Source organism: Cuculus canorus, chromosome 4 (genome assembly GCF_017976375.1).
Source record: "Cuculus canorus isolate bCucCan1 chromosome 4, bCucCan1.pri, whole genome shotgun sequence".
Classification (NCBI taxonomy): domain Eukaryota; kingdom Metazoa; phylum Chordata; class Aves; order Cuculiformes; family Cuculidae; genus Cuculus; species Cuculus canorus.
In genome coordinates, this window is record NC_071404.1 from 72,719,338 (window position 1) to 72,738,529 (window position 19,192).

A 19,192-nucleotide genomic window follows, 5' to 3' on the forward strand; every position below is an offset into this window, starting at 1 on the left:
ATTTGGCTCTATAGGGCTTTTCCTGTGCAGAAAGTAGTCTTCACCCCTCCTTTACCTCTTAAAATCCACTGGGTGTAACTATACTAGTGAAGTCTGACTTATGACAGCTAACATATTTAAAAAGATTTAGCAAGCTCATTTCACTATTGCATTTCACATAATGTTATTATGTGACACACATATTAGAATTAGTTTGGTTACCATTTAAAAAAAAAAAGCTGGCACGCCTAACAGTGGTGTCAGAAATAGAATACTTAAAATAGAGGCATAATTCACAGGCTATACAATAATAAGTGGATTCAGTTCTTCAGGGAAAAAGTAATCAAAAGATTTGTATGATCCTCAAATCCTGGAAATGTAAAGATCTAAGGATATTTATTTTAAGAATCCCTGACAAGCCACTAGTCACATTAAAAAAATATTTCGGGGCAAATAAGCATTTACATTTCAAATTTGAAATAGAGAAAATGAAGCAATTCTTAAACCAATGTTCTTTTAAATGCTTCTATTGGTCTTGTATCCGTGGCGGTAGATTAGGTATCTCTGGATGGTTGTTTGATATTATGTAATTGCACATACCTTTAGCCTTATCTTCAGATACTTTATTTGCTTTGGATCTGGGGAATATGTTTTGCTGCTTTCCTTTTAAAAGAGGAACTATATTCCTGAAAGTATGTGCCGCCTTCCTAAGACAAGCATGTCTCATGCAATCGGGCAATAGCCATGTATTTGTCTGCCTGTCCCCAGTTCATCACTTGTGAATCCATTTGCCACTCTATGCCAGATCTGATGGAAGAGTAATAACCTTAGGAATGTGAGTTCTTGCAGGTTCTACGGAAAGAGCAAAATAAAGTATTAGTTTCTGTGCTGAAGGAAGGGCTACAGTGTGAGCTGAACCTTACGTGGTTCACATGGGAGAAACATGAGCGTCTGGCTGATGGGAAAGCCTTTGATATTGCATTTTATTAGAAAGAAAAGCCATAGGAAATCATATTTTCTCCTCCTTTTGCTTTAATATATGTGCAGTTAGCTACTTGATTAAGTATTAAACTCCACATTTGCTAAAGTCTGTAGGTGTCTGGCACTCCAGAGTGATCCGGTGCACGCTAGCCATTGCTCTGACTTGAGGTGATAGCTTTACATTCCAGCTCCATCCCCTACGGTGAAAAAAGGTTTCAAAGTACATTTTCAAAGAGAATGGAAAAAGTTTGTGGAAGATAGCAGATACAAGAACATCTGTGCCATCGGTTGAATAGAAATAAAGATCCATATAGCGACTAAGATGTGACATAGTAGCTTTGGCTGTCTGTAGTGGTCCACTGTAGGGGATCCCTCAGTGTGGTTTACTCTCACTGTTTCTGCAGACAAGCACAACTGGGACAAATTAAATGTATGAGTTTTTGACGACAGGAATAGGGCATCTGATTCTCCAAGGTTTCATTTTTCTCTGGCACCTTCCACTCCGACTACACATTTTGCTTCAAAGGCTGCAGAAATGTTGTAACTGATTTGCCTCTAGATGTTTGATTTACAGCTTTTCCCACCAGTATGTAGCAATTCCTAACGAGGCTTTAGAGAAGACTTGAGTAAATCCTAGAAGATTTGTCTGGTTTCCTAATTATTTTCTTTTCCACAGCTAAATGGGTGATAGAATGCTTTCTTGGAAAATGTGGAGTCTTCTAACCCTAAATCTATGTCCAGTCAAATAATTTCTTCTTTCCAAGAATTAAATGTACACATCAATGCTGAGCAGTCAACCAGACATGAGTCAACAAAGAAATTGAGCAAATATTACCATACCACTATCTGATGTTTGATAATACGTATAAACCCTGAAACAGAGGGCTGACCTTCTTACCTACAGGTATAGAAATGGTGATTTATATTTTCCCCCCCTTGGACGTAGCTTTTGGAACGGGACAGAACTCATCAGTGAGAAACAAAGTTCATTTAATACACATAGGTGGATTTTTAAAAACGTGATTAAGAACTTTATGAGCTTAAAATATTTCATAGTCACAGATGACAATAAATTTGCGCAGGGCTAGCAAGGTTATAGATGTATACAATTTTATTACTTTTTCAGATTGAAAGGTGTGGGGGAGTAAATAAGTTTTATTCCTCAGATCACCTACAATCTATTCAGAAAGTGCTAGGAAACTTTCATTGCATCCCAGAGGTGCAAAGACAGCTGTCTGAAAAAAACCTGATACTGGATGTGTGTTCAGAACTGCTCTTTCACCAGAATTCTTACCACAACCGGCTGTACCGTTGATACCACACAAAGATGGTTTGCTCCAGAGCAGACCTGAAAGATGTATAATGCTTATTGTGTTCCAGTCACAATAACTGTGCTATTGTCATATGACATTAGAATAAGGTTCATGAAAAATACTGAGTAGAGATATTACTCCAAGAAACATTAAGACAAAGTGTTGACTGGCAAATAACAAACCTTCACCATGTTTTCTTTCTTGACATTCAAATTACAGGCATTTTCCAATGTAATCACTAAGGCCCTGTTTCATAGTTTTATGCTTTTGTGAACTCCTCTGAAGAGATTCAATGATAGTTTATCACAGACAACTCTGTTCAGATACGATTTTTGCATAAAGATACGAGCATACTTTCTGATCTTCTGGCAAACTGCTGCTTCAGACCAATTACCACTAACGGCAGTGGACTAAGATCCTTGTCTAAAATTTAGGTAAGCACATTCCTGCTCAAGTTTATAGATGTAGACACGCTTAAACGGCATGAGGAGTTGACTCAATGCTTTAATTGTGGTTAAGTATATAAGCAGGACAAGAGAATTAGGTTTTGCATGGGAAGAAAACAGTACTGAATCACTGGAAGAAGTGTCTGAGTTTTATCTGAATTAACCCATTGGTTTAAGTTTTCTTTCCAATACCTCACCCTTGACCGGGGGGGGTGAAAAAAACCAAACTGACCCTTGCAAATCAAGATTTCTTTTAGATTTTTCTTGGGTAACATGAAGTAATTGTAATAGTTTTGTTGCCTTTGGGTTTGGCATAAGGAGAAGCAGTCCCACTTGGCATCTGTCAAAGCATTTTCCTCAGAAATCTACAGGGCTGTTACCCAAAATTCTGTTCACACATTTACAAGTCTCTGCACTTATCCTTGCCTCCTAGAAATAATGATTGATTTAGAGGTCCAGTTCCATGTTCTGTGTTTAATTAAAGCCCACGCTGTCCTCCTTTTCACTATACTGTCTTCCATGTCCCAGAACTATTTACAGAGTGTATAATTGCTGTTGTAATTAATTTCCCCTGTTGCTGGATCTTGTTTCTTATTAACAAGTTTTCACCTTTACAACAAAGCTTTGTAAACGCATTCATGCCCTTTAGTATAGACTCCACATTCCCCTATCAAGGCTTCTTAATTTTTCTTTCTTAATTTTCTGACTCCAAAGACCTCTGGTATATCAAGAGCTTTGGCACACTGCTCTTGCCTCGACTCCCTTGTAGCATGCCTGTCTGTCATCTTATGACCATAGAAACCACCTTTCCAGATATTCCTGTGTTTAGCTTCTCTAACTCACCAAAATGCTCACCTGGAACCCTAACAGCAGTCACAGCCTTTCTAGCCCTGTGTTTTTCAAAGATGTCCTTGCTTTTGATGCTGCATTGCTGTATCGTGCCTTTCCACAGTGCATTTTCTGCTGGGATGTACTTATTCTTACAGCATCTATTCAACAAAGGAGTGTCTGTGTTCACCGAGTGCTTGTTCATAAACGTTTTCCACCTTTGCAGTGCTGATGTGGATATGCTAAGGGGCACTCACTCTTAAGCAAAGATTTGCTGATTGATAATCTTTTCTTCTTTATCAAGCAGTTTGTAAAGTTTGTCTCTTTGTATTGTTAATATACCATTACATTAATTGAAGTTTTAAAGGGCTCCAAATGTCAAGGATGATTCATAGTATTTTATGTATGAATACACTTAACATGCACAAATTTGAATAGATGCACATACTAAATACCAAAAAAGTTCAGCTTTAAGAATCTGATTTTTAACAGGTGTTGAAATCGTCTATGGTGCTTTCACTACAAATATACTTTCACAAATAACCGAGGGTCTCGTCGGTATGTTTGTATGGTAGATAAGCATGCATTAATTTTCTGCCTTTGCATAGTTTTCCTGGGCACAAATAGACTTATATATTAGGTACTACCCTAGAGGCAAATACGCACAGTTATTTAGCATACGCAGCCAGACCCAAAACCTTGTGCGTGAACCTCTTGTTTAGCTTTACAGACACTGGCAGTCTGAGAGGACCCTGAGACTATTCACACAGACATGTGACTAAGGATTAAAGCAGAGCAGCTACTGAAACTTGGCTCTATCTGAAATATGTAAGTGGAAGCTTGAAAGTTAGGTGACGGTTACTTCAGGCTAACGCTGCTATTCATCAAAATGAACTCCACAGAGGTCTTCAAATGCCAATTTTAACGTTAAACCCTCATAAAAAATAGCACTTATGGTATTGACACATTTTCAGACCACCACACTGAGCATGATTAGTGTAGCTATAATCCCATTTTTCATCCACTTTTATGTTTGTCTGCTGCAATCTGGCTCCTTACTGCAGTATGGGAGAAATACATACAGTTACACCATCGCCTCTGCTTGCTTCAACTTCTACTCCAAATATATAATCTGCTTAATGCAGCAAAAAGAGCAAAACCAATAAGGGATGTAAATATTGACAATTCTGAAATGTTTAAGAAACCCTTCTTCCTCTCAAAGTATACTATAATTTTGGAAAAGTGAATATAAAAATTATGCTGTGGTTGACAATTTCAATTTTTCTTCCTCAACTTACTAAAAAGGGGCTTCCTAGTTGCAATGAGCACAGAACAAATTATCTGGAACTGGTTAAACCAACAAAAAAATTAACTTTACTTCACTAATTTAAATGAAAATTTAAAAAAAAAAGTATAAAAGCTTACATAGATGATACCAGATCTAAATTTAGCATAGATCTTATCAGTAATAGAATATAATTTTGTATCACTGACAATGAGGATTATGCTTACTTATTAACTCAGCAGTACTTTGTCCAACGCTGAACAATGTTTTTTGATGTGTGTTCAATATATTGACAACTTCAAGGTGTGATTTGAATAAGCAGAATTGTCATAACATAAGGTTTTTAAAATAAATTATGTTTATAACTTTTTTTTTAGTGACTGAGAGAATAACCTTCAGTGATTTTGATAGAATTTCTATATCCATGATGACAGTTTGTCAAACATAATGGCTAAATTATTTTCTTTCTGAGTAAAGTAATCTGAAAGTACCTGGCAACTGTGAAGAATGATATGAGTGAGATGGGATTTTGCTTCTCTAACTACTGTAATTAATGATTATGCAGTCGTTAGGATTAAATGAAAATGTCACATTGATGTTATTCTTAATGAAGTAGATTTTCATAAAGGTGACAAAGTGCTTTGCTTACAAACTAGCACGATGACAGTCATTATATATTTATTTCTTTTGCGGCAACTGGTGTGGTCCAAATTTTCCATGCTCCTAGGAACAGCAGCAACGTGTGTTCGAGTCATCTGGCCAAATAATCAGAACGTGAATATAATTATACACCCATACACTCCTCTGACTCCATACTCATGAGGGGAGGACCGCTGCTACACTGTCCCTGCAGTATCCCGGGCCATCTCCTTGCCCCAGCTGCATGCTCCTTCCAGGGCTGCTGCCAGTCCTGCCCCACTGTGGAGATGCAAGTGCTTCCAGCTTGGACATAAGCTGAGGGAAAATCTGGGTCTAGATTCCTAAAGTATCGGAGTTGCGTGGTCCTAACTCCACTTGTGTTTGTTATTCCTTCTCCCTCCCAGATGCTGTGTATAAAACCAGACACTGGCTTCAGTGTATTTAGGAATCTGAGCTCCTGAGTTGACTGCAATTGTAATATAGTTAATGTTCATCAGAAAGCTGAATTACCCAATTAATTTTTATACATTTATTGTGAGATAACATTGAAGCTGTCAGTCAGCATCCAGTGATGCTCTGTTTATTAAAAATTTACACTGTTTTTGCACCCCAGCTTGGCTAAAAAGGTGAGTGATTGTTTTGTTTTAACTGCATAGCTTCTGCTAATCTACTTCTCATTAAAAGCACCAATGCAAATCCTTCCTTTCTGATTTGGCTGGCAGTTTTAGAGATGTCTGTACATACAGTGCAAACAAATTTTGCCTTTTCAATAGCAACCGCCTACCTCCTGAGCATCTGATTAACCCACCTAATCTATGGCGTTTGAAAAATGCCTATTGCCATGGCATAATTAAATTTCCCGATTAAGTATAATTTGCTTTCATTTGGAGGGAATTACTCTTCATGGTGTGGGTGGATCTCAAGGAGCGTTTATAAAACTCAGGCTAGCTACTTAACAAGCTAGTATGGGATTTAGTGTTTGTAAGCCGCTGTTAAGAATGCAGTCCAAGTGCTAAGAAAGGGCTTAAACGAGTAGAAACTGTTCGTACGAGATGATTTAAAAAAGTATTTCTACTAAATGATAGCACAGAGTCTTTCTGGATGACCAAGTGGGGACAACAGCTGTGGTCACCACTGCACTTGTATACTGCTTGTGTCTGACTTTAATGTCAATAGGATTATAAAGCAGTTGATACACATGAATGCTATTACCTCCACTAATAAGGCTCTGAATTAGCAGTAAAACACTTAATCCTCTTCCACTGAATGTAATGCTGTGAATATAGTGCACGAGAAAACACAGGCGAGTCTGAAACTCCTTGAAAACAGCCACTTAACTATGAATTTCCTCAAAAGCTGCTGCAAAGTAGACAGTGTCTACTTTACCATCTATTCCTGAAATGTGAGACACTTGTCAAAGGAGGGGAGCAATTATTGGTTTTCTATTATGACAATGGCACTGATTAATGTCTTAATACGGGGAGTTAATATAGTTGCTTAATAAAGGGCCATAATTTATCATTCTTAACTCAAAATTAATTGAATTTATTTTCTCTTTTTCTGACAAAATCTGACAGAACTTCTGATAAACCTGGCTTTAATCTGTTTGTTTTGATTTACAGTAGGGGCAATAGTGATTACTAGGGGAAGAAAATAAATACACGCTAAAAACTAGCAAAACGTGGTAGATATGATGATGGAGTCACAGACACCTATAAGATTCTTACCATTTGAGAAGCACAGATAGTCTCGAAATAGTTGCAAAAGTACTTTAAAATGAGATTCTCAGCAATGAGATTGAAAACCTGTTGATGTCATGAATATGTGATAGTTTTCTTCCAACGTGCAGCATGTCTGTATGCTGTGTAGGCAGCTTCCTGAGTTTTCTTCAGACTCCTCTCAATCCTCTCATTATGCTACAATTCTTCGCCATGGTGACTACTGACTTCTTCCGAAGTAAGCCAAGGTGGATCTTTCTGCTGCCCTTCTCATTCATTTCACTGAGTCTCCAGTGAGACTAAATGTTCAGTCTCTTTTCACACTGAGAGTCATTCCCTGTCCTCAGACAATACGCATATGGGTAGACACGGCTCTGAGCATCTCCACCGCTGTGACCATGTCACATGAAGGGGAACTTATCTGAGACCAGCAAATACAAAAAATCTCTTTAGCCCTGGCACTTCCCTAGTAATTCACACCTGCCTCCCACCCAGATAATTTAATCTGTGGATGCTTCAGTACTCCATTTATCATCTCTCCCTCTTCTCATTTACTAGATAACTAAAGTTATCTCCACCTCCTTCTGCCTGAGTCCCATCACCCACTTAATCCATTTAAATCCTTCCATTATTTTTTCCCTTCTGCTAAACCCTCGGCTTCCAGGCTCTCTTGATGTGTCTACGTATATCCATCACTAAGGTAGTGGAGTGTTCTTGCTAAGGCTCAGTAGAACCAGCAGAGACTGTTTATCTTTTACCCTTTGGCTGCTGCTTATGACCATTTAACAAAACTAACTGTGAGGTTTTTTCCAGTCTTCCTGTAGGTTCAGGATCACAAGGATCCACCAATGAGGAGGTAAATAGGTCAGACTGGCAACCTATTTAGTTAAATATGCCATTTTCAACACACATCAGTATTAATTTTCTCAGTATCATCAAATTAATTCTTTTTTTCTCTTTGAACCTCAACTCCACACGTATTATTCTTTTGTAGACTTCTTTTTATGAGACTTGCTTTCAAGAAAAAGCTAGAATAAAAAGATGAGTCTTGCTCTACATCTAAATATCCTTTAATCCTTTTGGGCAGCTTATTCCATAGTCATAAGCCACAATAAACCATCTGCTGCATAAACCAGATCTTCATCTCTTCTCACCGGTTTCAATTTCATTGTCCGCATCACAAAAGCATTAACAGGATTTTATGAAGATGAGGCCCTCATGGAAACAACCTGTATCCAAACCCTCTGAGCTTTAAAGACGTAGCCTGGATTTTGACTTCAGTTTGAGTTTCTACAGTGTGCTAATGCAACACAGGAAAGGGAGCATATTTGGTAATGTAAGTTGAACAGTAAGAAAGAGTTAATAGTGAACAGTAAGATATTCAATAATGTATCATCACTCCAAATGCCGCTGAGGGAGCTGTTTCAAAGCCACCACCACTTCTGTTTTCCAGGTTCCCAGTACACTCGCTGGTCCAAAACAAACACCAATGAAGCTCAAACTAGTTTGGAAAAAATTGTGTCTATCAATTTAGGAGAACTTCTAACCAGTTCCTGTAAAGGAGGGGACCTGTGGAAGCTGTTGCCGTTACTGATATCAATACTAATATTTAGGTTGCAGCGGCTTACTGCACATTTCACAGGTATGGAAAAGAATATTCTCCTGCTCTGACTGCTGCTTCTGCAGAGGAAAGCTACCTGCATCTGGTATTTCATATTATAGTGCTTCGTGCAGCTCTCTATGCACCTTTGCTGATGCTATTTAAACATCTGCAGGCATTGCCCTTGGAGGACAGTGGGGTTTGAGAACTTCTACAAATACCACTTAATATCCAAAGTTAGGATCTACCCTGAATGAACTTTTTAACTTCACCTTTAAGCACTTTCTGAATCTCTCCTGAGCTACCTTCTGCTTGTAAAGTACATGTAAACCATGTGATTTCTGTGTTTGGTACGTGCAGAAAAATCTGATTTGTGCTATTTTGATGGGCCAAACTAAATTTTACCCCATAAACCACTAATTTTGTCATATAGAAAGTGGAAAAGTTAGTTGCTTTAATACAAGTCTTCTCTACCAGTATGCATCTAAAATTTTGAGCTGTTTTACTGTGTTGCATGAGGAAACATAATTTGATTCTGTCCTTTTTCTTTGCTTCACAAATGGAATTATTTTAGATTTTTAAAATTCATTAGAATAGATAGTCTGGAAAATGGAAAATAGAGCAAGTTTCTTATTTAAGGGAAGTCAATGAAATTCTGCTTATCAAAGGACATTAATGATCAAACCAAATTCACTTGCACACAAAATGCAAATACTTTTTTTTTTCAATCAACGTTAATTTATCCTTCTCATTTTATTTTCAAAGCCTAATAGCACATTTCCAGGAATATGTTTTAGCTGCTTCTTTTAGAGTCAGAAGATCTGTAATCAATCTCAGATAACCTATCCAATATACGATCTAAAAATTCATCATCTCGCTACGTATTTTCTGTGTTTAGAAATGTGTTAGAAGAGGGCTAATCAAGTGATTTCATACATGCAGTGAAAAAGATTTTTTTTTTTAAATTTCTTGTATCTTTATCCCTGTTGATTACGATTTGTCACGAATAATTTCATTTTCGGAGTGCCTGTAACACTGTAGTGGCTCCAGCCTGTAAAAAATACAGTTCATATAACAATTTTTTAGAATTATGATGATTAATTGTATTTATTAACTTCGTAAGCATAAACATGATTCTAAAAACAATGGGTGTGAGTCTTCAAATAGACCTCAGTGGAGCAATGGGAGAAGCTCAAACACCCTTGCTCTACCTCTACCCTCTTGCTCCCCACCTTAGGCAGGGCAGGACAAAGGCCAGAGCAGCCCTAAGACCAATGTTGCTAGCAAGGAGCCACCAAGACAGCTCTGAGCCTGCTCTCTTCTGCTTCTGGCTGCTCCAATGCTCTTGTTGAGCTGCTCTACGTGCTTTGGGTTACTGGAGTCCCCTCATAAGAAAGGAAGATGTGTATTTGCTATTTTAAGCATGCCTTATGTTAAGGAATAAGGAGGAGCATGATTGCATTCCATTTTATTTTCCAAAATGCTGATAACTCTGAAAGCTTCGCTTACAGATAAAACCAAATTTGCATTGGATAGATGTAGCAGTCTTGCAGCTAATGCAGTGAATGGCAGAACATCTACACAGCTTCAGATGGAGCAGGTTGATCCCTGTCCAGGTGAAGTTTGTTTAAAAGAATGGGCAACATTAAATCCTGCCATTTTCTCACTTCTAAAATGACGACTTACAGAGCACCCACAAATTCAAAACAGCAGAAATGCAACAACCAGTGCTTATTGACCTGGGGGGATCCTGTCAAATGGGCAGCTTGCCTGCATTAGGATTGCAGAATAGTGTTTAAAATTCATGAATTCACGAATAACAAGAAGTGGTCTTGAGATGAGGTAAAACTGCATGGGGAGAAAATTAGTTAAATTGACTCATTATGGTATATCTGCATGACTTCTCACACAAAAGCTTGTGAGCTACTACAGGCTTAGGGCAGAGATTTCTAAGAGCATATACAGCAAAAAGTACTTTGATAATTTATTACTCATGGCTTAGCCTGGTTGGTTTATGCTGATTCAATGACACATCAGTCAAACTTAGCCAGTTAGAGCAAGTTTACGGCTTCCTCATGTTACAGAAATGGTACAAAGTACTTTGGCAAACCTTGCTTTAGCTTGTCGTCTGACCAGGCATAAGACAGGAGACAGGAAAGATTTACTATTTTTATTGTACTGATGGGGAAATAGAAGTAGGTAATGTGGCACGAGTTACTCAAGATCACACAGCAGGTCAGGGCAAGCATTCAGATGCTGCTTGTATTACAAACTGATGAGAACAGTGAGATTACATAAGGAATATATAATATATACTTAAGCTATTTGTACACAAAATTTCCCCAAAGTTACGGCTTATTACTTTCTCACATAATATTTTGTCAGATTTCACTAAGTTTATATGAAATCTTGCGCCACACAAAATCTCCTGTTACTGCAGTAATTCTAACTATTAATAGAAGTATTATATTCTTAGGCAACTTATCTTTTTCACATCTAGTCTGAGAATAATACTGAATATATTTTTGGTCCAACTCTCACAAAATGTCGCTTTCTTCATATAGTTTTCTCTTAAAGAAGAGAAAGCTTACTGCTACGGATTTTTTCTTTCCACTCCATAGATATTTTCATGCCATCATTTAATGGCATTTAAATTCTTCCCAGTTACTCATATGTCTTCAACCAACAGAACTAGTTATCAACTGCAGCACCTGTTGTCCAGAATATTATACCTGATTATTAATTTTTACTGGCTTCATGCATTGTCAACTGTTATTAAACGGAATGGTAACATTATACTGTAATTCATATTGCCCAAATACCAAGAAACGTTACTCTCTAGTAGGAGGAAATGAAGTATTTCCATGATACTATATGCACGGTAACAGTCAAAGTTATAATGACAGGCTGGACAGACTATTAGCACTCAGGAGCTCTACATTAAAACACGTTTATTAGATGCCAAAAGCAGTTGGAGTTTTTTTGTTCAGCTGCATAAAAATCACAATGCATTTTCCAGACACCCAGCTAAACCCATGCCCAATGTGCAGATGCCTGTTTTTGCAGATATAGATTAAAAAGAACGATGCTGCAGCAAATTGTGAAAGCCAGTGCCTATGGGTTTGCCTGAGATGCATAAAGGCGTTTCCTAACCCACTGGCTAAATTTAGTGTGCATCCCAGTGCCTACGTTGGAAGGATGGTGCTCTCCTGTCAAAAGAGAGGGAGAAAAGCAATTCAAAGTATTTAAACTGGGCTTCTATTTTGAATAGGCATCTGGAGAAGCATTTTCCTTGACAGCGTAGTGGTGATGAGCAATTGTACTATACAGATGATTGTATCACACAGTAGTAGATAGAATCACCGTTATAACTACATGTGATACAAAAGATAACCAAGCTACCAGGCATTCATATACTTATGGTACCTGCATGACTGCTGCTGTGTTTTGCTCTGATTTTTTGGCAGTTCAGCTTGGCTGTACTTTGATGTATTACTTCTTGCTGCTCCTGCTCAGATAGACCTTCCTGCCCCACCTCTTTGCTCCCGTGCTGAAGAGGAGGCTGAGCCGGCAGCTGGAAGTGCCCTAAGCCAGGCGGTATGGGTATCTCTCCCCACCTGCCTTCTCTTCCCACCCATCATGGTTTCCAGGCACTGAGTTTGCCTGAATTCTGTTTTTCAGCTACAAAATGACCATTCCCCATTGCTGAGGTATTCAATGCACATTTGTATTTGCACAAAGGACGAGGATACTTGGATGCAAACCTCCTCTGCCTTTTCCGTGGCTACGGGACAGATGCTGTATCTGAAAGAAGGGAGATCCTGGTCCCTTGGTTATCATGGTGCAGGTAATTGTTTTTTCTAATCCAAAGCAGAGGAGCCATTTTTCTAGCAAAGTGCAACTAGAATCTGTTTTGGTGGCGGTTCTGTAATGACCTAGAAATTAATGCTGTCAGCCTGGAAATGGGAACAATTTCCCTTCCAGGGGGAACGAGAATACAGCTCCCTCCTCTCTTGACCAAGTGTTCCAGCCACCACGTTATCCTATCCAGTTTCAATAATGGGATAGACAGTACTCCTACCTAAATTACTGGGTTATGAGGAAGGCTTAAGGAAGAAGATGAAAAGAACTATTATACTTCCTAGCTATATTCCTAAGTGAAAGAACACTATTGCCTTCATCTATTGAAAATCACAACACTGAGGCGAAGGCCCAGATAACTAGAAAGAAAAAAAGAAACTAGCATTATGCTCCTCTTTAAAAAAGGCAAGAAGGAGGACGCAGGAACGAAATGGTCGTCCTCACCTTGGTTTGTGAGGAACTTATGAAGCACATCGTCTTGGAGTCCATTCCCAAGTACGTGGCAAAAGTCAGGCAAACTGTGCTTTACCTGCACAACTGACTATGCAGATGATCAGTAAATGGTGAATGTGACCTGACCAGACCCTAGCAAGGCTTTTGACATCCCGCGTAGAATTCTCATTTAGGAACTGAGGAATTACAGCCTGGAGGAACAAATGATCAGGTGGGATGGAAACTGGCTACACCTCTTGGTTCAGAGAATCAAAATTGGTAGCATAAGGTCAGCCAGCGACTAGCACAGGGGCTTCAAGATCAATACCGGGAGCTGATGTTTTCCAGTATATTCATTGCTAGCCTGGATGATGACACTGAATGCAACTTGTGGAGGGCACTGTGCTACACAGGAGAAGTCTCTGGCATGGCAAACGGCAAGCTGAAGTCCAGAGGGAGCTTGTTCAGTTTCAAAACCAGACTGGTAGCAACCTCATGAAGCTCAATAAGGAGAGGTGCAGAGCTCCATGCGTGGGACAGAGCAACCCCAGGCTGAGAAGCAGCCGGTGGGGCAGTAGCCCTGCTGACAGGACCCCACAAACATTGCAGTGGATGCCAGGCTGAACATGGGTACCCCACACACAGGGCTTTCAGATGATTTTGTGGAGGCATCTTATACGACACTGAGAGGCCCCAGATGAAAGTGCATCTCATCCTAGAGAGATTTCAGGACTGAGAACTGAAACATCAGTATCAGCGAAATGCCTTTGCCTAAATATTACATTTGATACGACTTCTACTATTTGCTTGGGAAATCATGACATTTTTATGTTACAGTTCTTATGTTACACTATTTTATTTACCATCAGCTTCACTAATTTTACTGTCAGAGAATGAAAGTATCTGAATTATACATAATTATGCATGAAAATCAGTAACTTCAAGTTAGAAAAGCAGTTAAAATGACTACTACATGTTTAAGTAGATAATAATGTCTCAGGCCCACCCTTGCAAAACATTTGGTTTTGAATGTGAATCACTCCTTGATGAAAGCTTTACCAAAGACACTACAAGCCTGCAAGGATTTGCAGCTCTGCTCCTTTTGCGCGCAGACCTGGCTCCGAACTGGCTGGATTGTGCGTGCACTTGGACTGCGGGACCTGAAGCAGGTCTGAATCATGCATGAAACCCAAAAGAGGCAAACTGAGAATAGCACTCCAAATGATGTGCAAAGCAAGAAGTTTACATATCCACCTGATGGGTCAGATTTTGATGGCTTTAAATATCAGCCTCCTGCTGCCTTTCTCTTTGCAATCAGTTATGTTCTCCTGCCCATCGCGACTGACTGCTTTCACATCCAAATAACACAGAAACTGTTAAAATAATTGAAAAAACACATCAGAGTCTTTTCTAATATTCTGAAAAAGATACTGCAAGTAATTTAGATAGTGTAGCAGCTTCTTGTTTTTCAGTGTCAGCGCAGACTTCATGATCTTAGAATCATAGAATGGTTTGAGCTGAAAGGCACCTTAAAGATCATCCAGTTCCAGCATCCGACACCTTACACTGAATCTGTTGCTCAGAGCCTCATCCAGCCTGGCCTTGAACTCCTCCAGGGATGGGGGTTCCACAACTTCTCTTGGCAACCTGTGCCTCACCACCGTCATAGGAAAAACTTCCTTCCTAATATCTAATCTAAATCTGCCCTCTTTCAGCTTAAAACCGTTACCCCTCATCCTATCATTGCACTTCCTGATAAAGAGCCCTTCCCAGTCTTTTCCACAATGTTGAAACCTTTTGTGCAATCTTTTTACTAGAAGTTTCTTCTCATTTTCTTAGCCTTAACTAGCATTACATTAGAGTATGTAAAGAACTGTGCCTAAACCCATGACAAAAACCTCCCACTATATCCTAAAACCAGATGCCGCTATGTGGCTCGGCTTAAGCAGGAATCTTGCTACAGCTTCAGACCACTGAAGCTAGAAGAAGAGAAAGCCTTTTTTCAATACAAAATTTTGATCAGTTTCATCATTTTTGTCTCTCTCTTAGGTCTTATCTGTCAGTCTTGTCGTCTGCAAGGTTGCATCCAATTATATCACGGTTGGTTTGCTATCTATGTCAAACTTAAGTTATACAAAACCACAAAATAAGGTTTGGTTCTTATCCTGATACTGTCTCATTAACTACAGCATTGCACAATTGTATCAGTAATATCTTACTCTTAGCTATAATAATTCACCAGGATGATGTCATCTGAGCTGTCACATTATATGTAGAAGGTACTATGCAAATAAACTTGATAACAAAATGCCCTCCTCGCTTTTGAAGGTTGACTTCAGGATCTTAGTTTTTTGTGTACAGATGGGAGATCCCAGTCTGAGCGGCTGTGCCTCTTAATTCACTGCAATGTTGGGGTTTTAACCCTTTGAACCTTTTTTTTAGGATTTTTTTTTAAAGAGATTTATCATCAAAAGTGTCTATATGCTTTTGCTTCCTAATGATAATTCAGGGGGTCAATGTAGGGCCACTACTAACCTCAACATTTAGGTCACACGTACTTCCTTTTGGAAAGAAGTATGCAGTTCATACTTCGAATCTTGCAATACTTCGCCTTCTTTTGAAAGAAAGACTAAAAATCCTGCCAGCGATAAGGGTATAATTACATTGTACACCTACTACATTTTTGTTTCCTACTTCTACTCCCCTCTCCCACCTTCTCTCCTTCTTCCCCTTGTCATTCCCACAAGTACTTAATACCACTCATGTTAGTCGTAGAAGTGATATCCTAAAGGGAAACTTTGCTTAGATGCAGAACTCACAAGTTATTTTTGGAGAGGTAGTCATTTTGTGTCCTCTGTCCCATGCTGAAGTCAAATAATTGCCATATTTTTGGTTGTAGGATGTCTATGTTACCAAGGAAAGGTCAATATTTTTGCAATTATTAGCTAGAAATCCATTGTGATTACATTTAAATATCTCTGGTTGTAGTAAACCATGTTCCTGCTGGGTTATAATCATATTGGATGTTGCGAAATCTGAGAGCACCTTTTCATGTAAATTGGGTTTTAGCCATCAGAAAAATGGAAGCTGCATTTTCCCTAGGTCTCACCATTGTCCTATTTAATCCTTCTTTTTTTTTTTTCCTGGATCACCTACCAGTCTAATGTTTGTGCCGAAGATGTGTCTTTTTAAGGTGTTGAATCTGTAGTATTTCTTGTGGGGATTTTATACAATTCTTTCCCTCTGTCAACCTCTGTTTTGTCTCCAGACAACTCAGCTGACCAGGCGTGTAATTACATCACTCCAAATGTTATCTATCTCTATTCCTTTACTGTTAAAAGAAAACAAACACAACAACAACAAAAACAAAAAAAACCCAAACAGAATATATTACAGAAGATTTTAAAGTTCAAAGTCTCTTGGTACTTGCATTAACATCAGTTTTGGAAGTCTTGAGTTGCCATAACATTTCGAAATGCAAGGGAGGTGCAGCTGGGAGAAAAAAAAAAAACCTGGAGAAGACTATTTGCCTAAAGTGCATGGTCAAAAAAAAACCCCAACCAAAGGAAAAGGTTAAAAAACAAACCCAAAACACAAACCAACCACGTAGCTTTTTCTTACTACTAACCTTATTTCTGCTTCTCCCCCACTCCCACTTGCTTTGCAAATTTGTAATTCACCTCTTCCAAAGGTTCTTCAAACTTGTTCTACTGGTTTTCAGGAGTAGGCAGACTTGTTTTCTCTAAGCTCTTCAGTATACCAACTGAATTTATTTTAATTTTTCATTTTGCTCCTACAAAGAATCTCAGGACACTCCTTGAAGGGCCCTAAATCACTCTGTTTTAAGGATATATTCCATGGGTACTCCACAATACTTTAATTACCTGGTATATGAAACCATACACAGCCGTGTTAAAATGAAGACACTATTTAGTAATCATAAAGACCTTGGTCCAACAGCTAATGGAAAAGTGCCTTATCATAAATAATGCAGTCAATTCCAAGGGGCGCAAATTTTAAGGAAAATTCTTGCTATCACACAGCCAAAATAAAGGAGAGCTCTCCCTTTCTTCTCATGAGTAGAGGGAGCTTCATGGGGTTTTCCAAAGCTGTCTGGGAGCAAGTTCTACCCTGTTTTCTTCCATATTAAGGTCCGTATTTCCAATTGTTTGTAGGGATCCACAAATTGTAAAGCTCGAGGTTGTTAAAGTGGTGCAAGACAAGGGTGCAGCCTGCTCGCTCACCCTCTGCCTGGGACTGGATCCTGGTGCTCTCAGCAGCCTTGGAAAAATGATTTTGACTTGTGTGCATCACCAGAAGGAAGACAAGGAGGAAAAAAAAAAACCAAAATTGCTTCATGTGTTTTGTGAGGCTGTATTTTCCTCGTCAGTGTGGTGAAATCCTGTCTGAAATGGGCTACTGTGAGGCAAAACAAGAAAAGGCAATGGTGTGGCAGGACGCAAAATAAGCTATTATGCCTGTGCTTGGCTAAAAAAAAAAGATAATAAAGTCTTGCAGAGCAGCTCCGCGCACGCTCTTTCCACACCAGAGTTGGGAACAGAAGTGAGGCATCCCGGGATGCATTTAACTGCTGTTTTTTCTCCAGACAAACTTTATTTTTCAAGTTTTGCTGCCCTGGAGTGGGACTCGGGCCGGAAGGGCACAGGAATGGGGCTGGAAGGGCAGGAATGAGGCTGGAAGGGCACAGGAATGGGGCTGGAAGGGCAGGAATTGGGCTGCAAGGGCACAGGAATGGGGCTGGAAGGGCACAGGAATGGGGCTAAAAGGGCAGGAATGGGGCTGGAAGGGCACAGGAATGGGGCTGGAAGGGCAGGAATTGAGCTGAAAGGGCACAGGAGTGGGGCTGGAAGGGCAGGAATGGGGTAGAAAGAGCTGGGATGGGGCTGGAAGAGCTCAGATTGGGGCTGGAAGGGCACAGGAGTGAGGCTGGAAAAGCTGGGATGGGGCTGGATCAGCTGAGACGGGCTGAAAGAGCTGGGATGGGGCTGGAAGTGCTAGGATTGGAGCTGGATCAGCTGGGATGTGGCTGGATCAGCTGGGATGGGGCTGGAAGGACACAGGACTGGGGCTGGAAGAGCTGGGATGGGGCTGGAAGTGCTGGGATTGGAGCTGGATCAGCTGGGATGTGGCTGGATCAGCTGGCACTGGCGCTGGAAGGGCAGGGATGAGTCTGGAAGCGCCAGCGCTGCCGCGGCGGGCACCGCTCAACAGGCACCGCTGTGCCCCGGCGGCGGGCGGAGGGATCCGCGCTGCCGCCCCCTGCAGGGCCGCGCGGCAGCGGCCCCTCCGCGGGAGCCCGGGACAAAGCCCGGGGCGGTGACGCGCAGGGTGCGCAGTAGCGCGTTCACCACTTGTCTCCCTCCGCCGAAAGAACTACTTCACCCCAGTAACAGCTGCACACCCCCGCCCCCGGCCGCCCCCCAAACATCACGCTGGAGGGAAGGGGGCGGGGCGTTGGGCGTGGTCAGGAAGAAGGGCGGGGCCACGCGTGGGTGCGCGGCATAACGGCGTCGTCAGAAGGGGCGTGGCCAGATGAAATGGGGCGTGGGCAGCGATGAGTGACAGGGCCGCTCGAAGGGGTGTGGCCAGGCTGAGGGGGCGTGACCACACAAGGGGCGCGGCCAACCCGGCGTGGCCGGACCAATCAGAGGGGCGTAGACAGGGTAGTGGGCGTGGTTATGGCGAGGGGGGCGTGGCATGGGAGGCGTGGCCGGGCCAAACGGAGGGCGTGGTTAGACGAGCGGGCGTGGTCAGAACGAAGTGGGTGTGTCCAGTCGGAGGGGAGGGTCAAGGAGGCGCGGAGGAGAAGTGCCAAAGGGGCTGGAGGCAGCCGCGGAGCTGGCACGGCGGCGCCCGGAGGAAGAGGAGGGGCGCGACGCCGCGCCGCGAGGCTGGAGCAGCGGGGGAGGCGGCGGCTGGAGGTGAGCGAGCGAGCAGCGGGTGGGGCGGGGAGGCAGAGCCGTTCCCCGGCGGTGGATGGGGCGGGCTGGGCTGTACCCGCTGCCTCGGGCGGGCAGGGGGCTGACACCGGTACGCGGAGGGGGGAATGTTGGGCTGCCCCCCCCAGTGCCGGGGTTGGGGTGCCCCCC

At 41.2% G+C, this 19,192-nt stretch overlaps 1 protein-coding gene across 2 annotated transcripts in view; it reads left to right on the forward strand.

Moving 5' to 3' along the window:
* Positions 1-18,884: 18,884 nt before the first annotated feature.
* The window catches only part of ANKRD50 (ankyrin repeat domain containing 50), a 44,805-nt gene continuing 44,497 nt past the window's right edge, over positions 18,885-19,192 (forward strand). The window contains exon 1 of one of the 2 annotated variants that reach the window (XM_009566196.2): positions 18,885-19,024. The gene's annotated coding sequence lies outside the window, so the exon portion shown is untranslated. Of the gene's footprint in view, positions 19,025-19,054; positions 19,134-19,192 lie in introns of those variants that run through there. The other variant, XM_054065686.1, reaches the window with a different exon arrangement.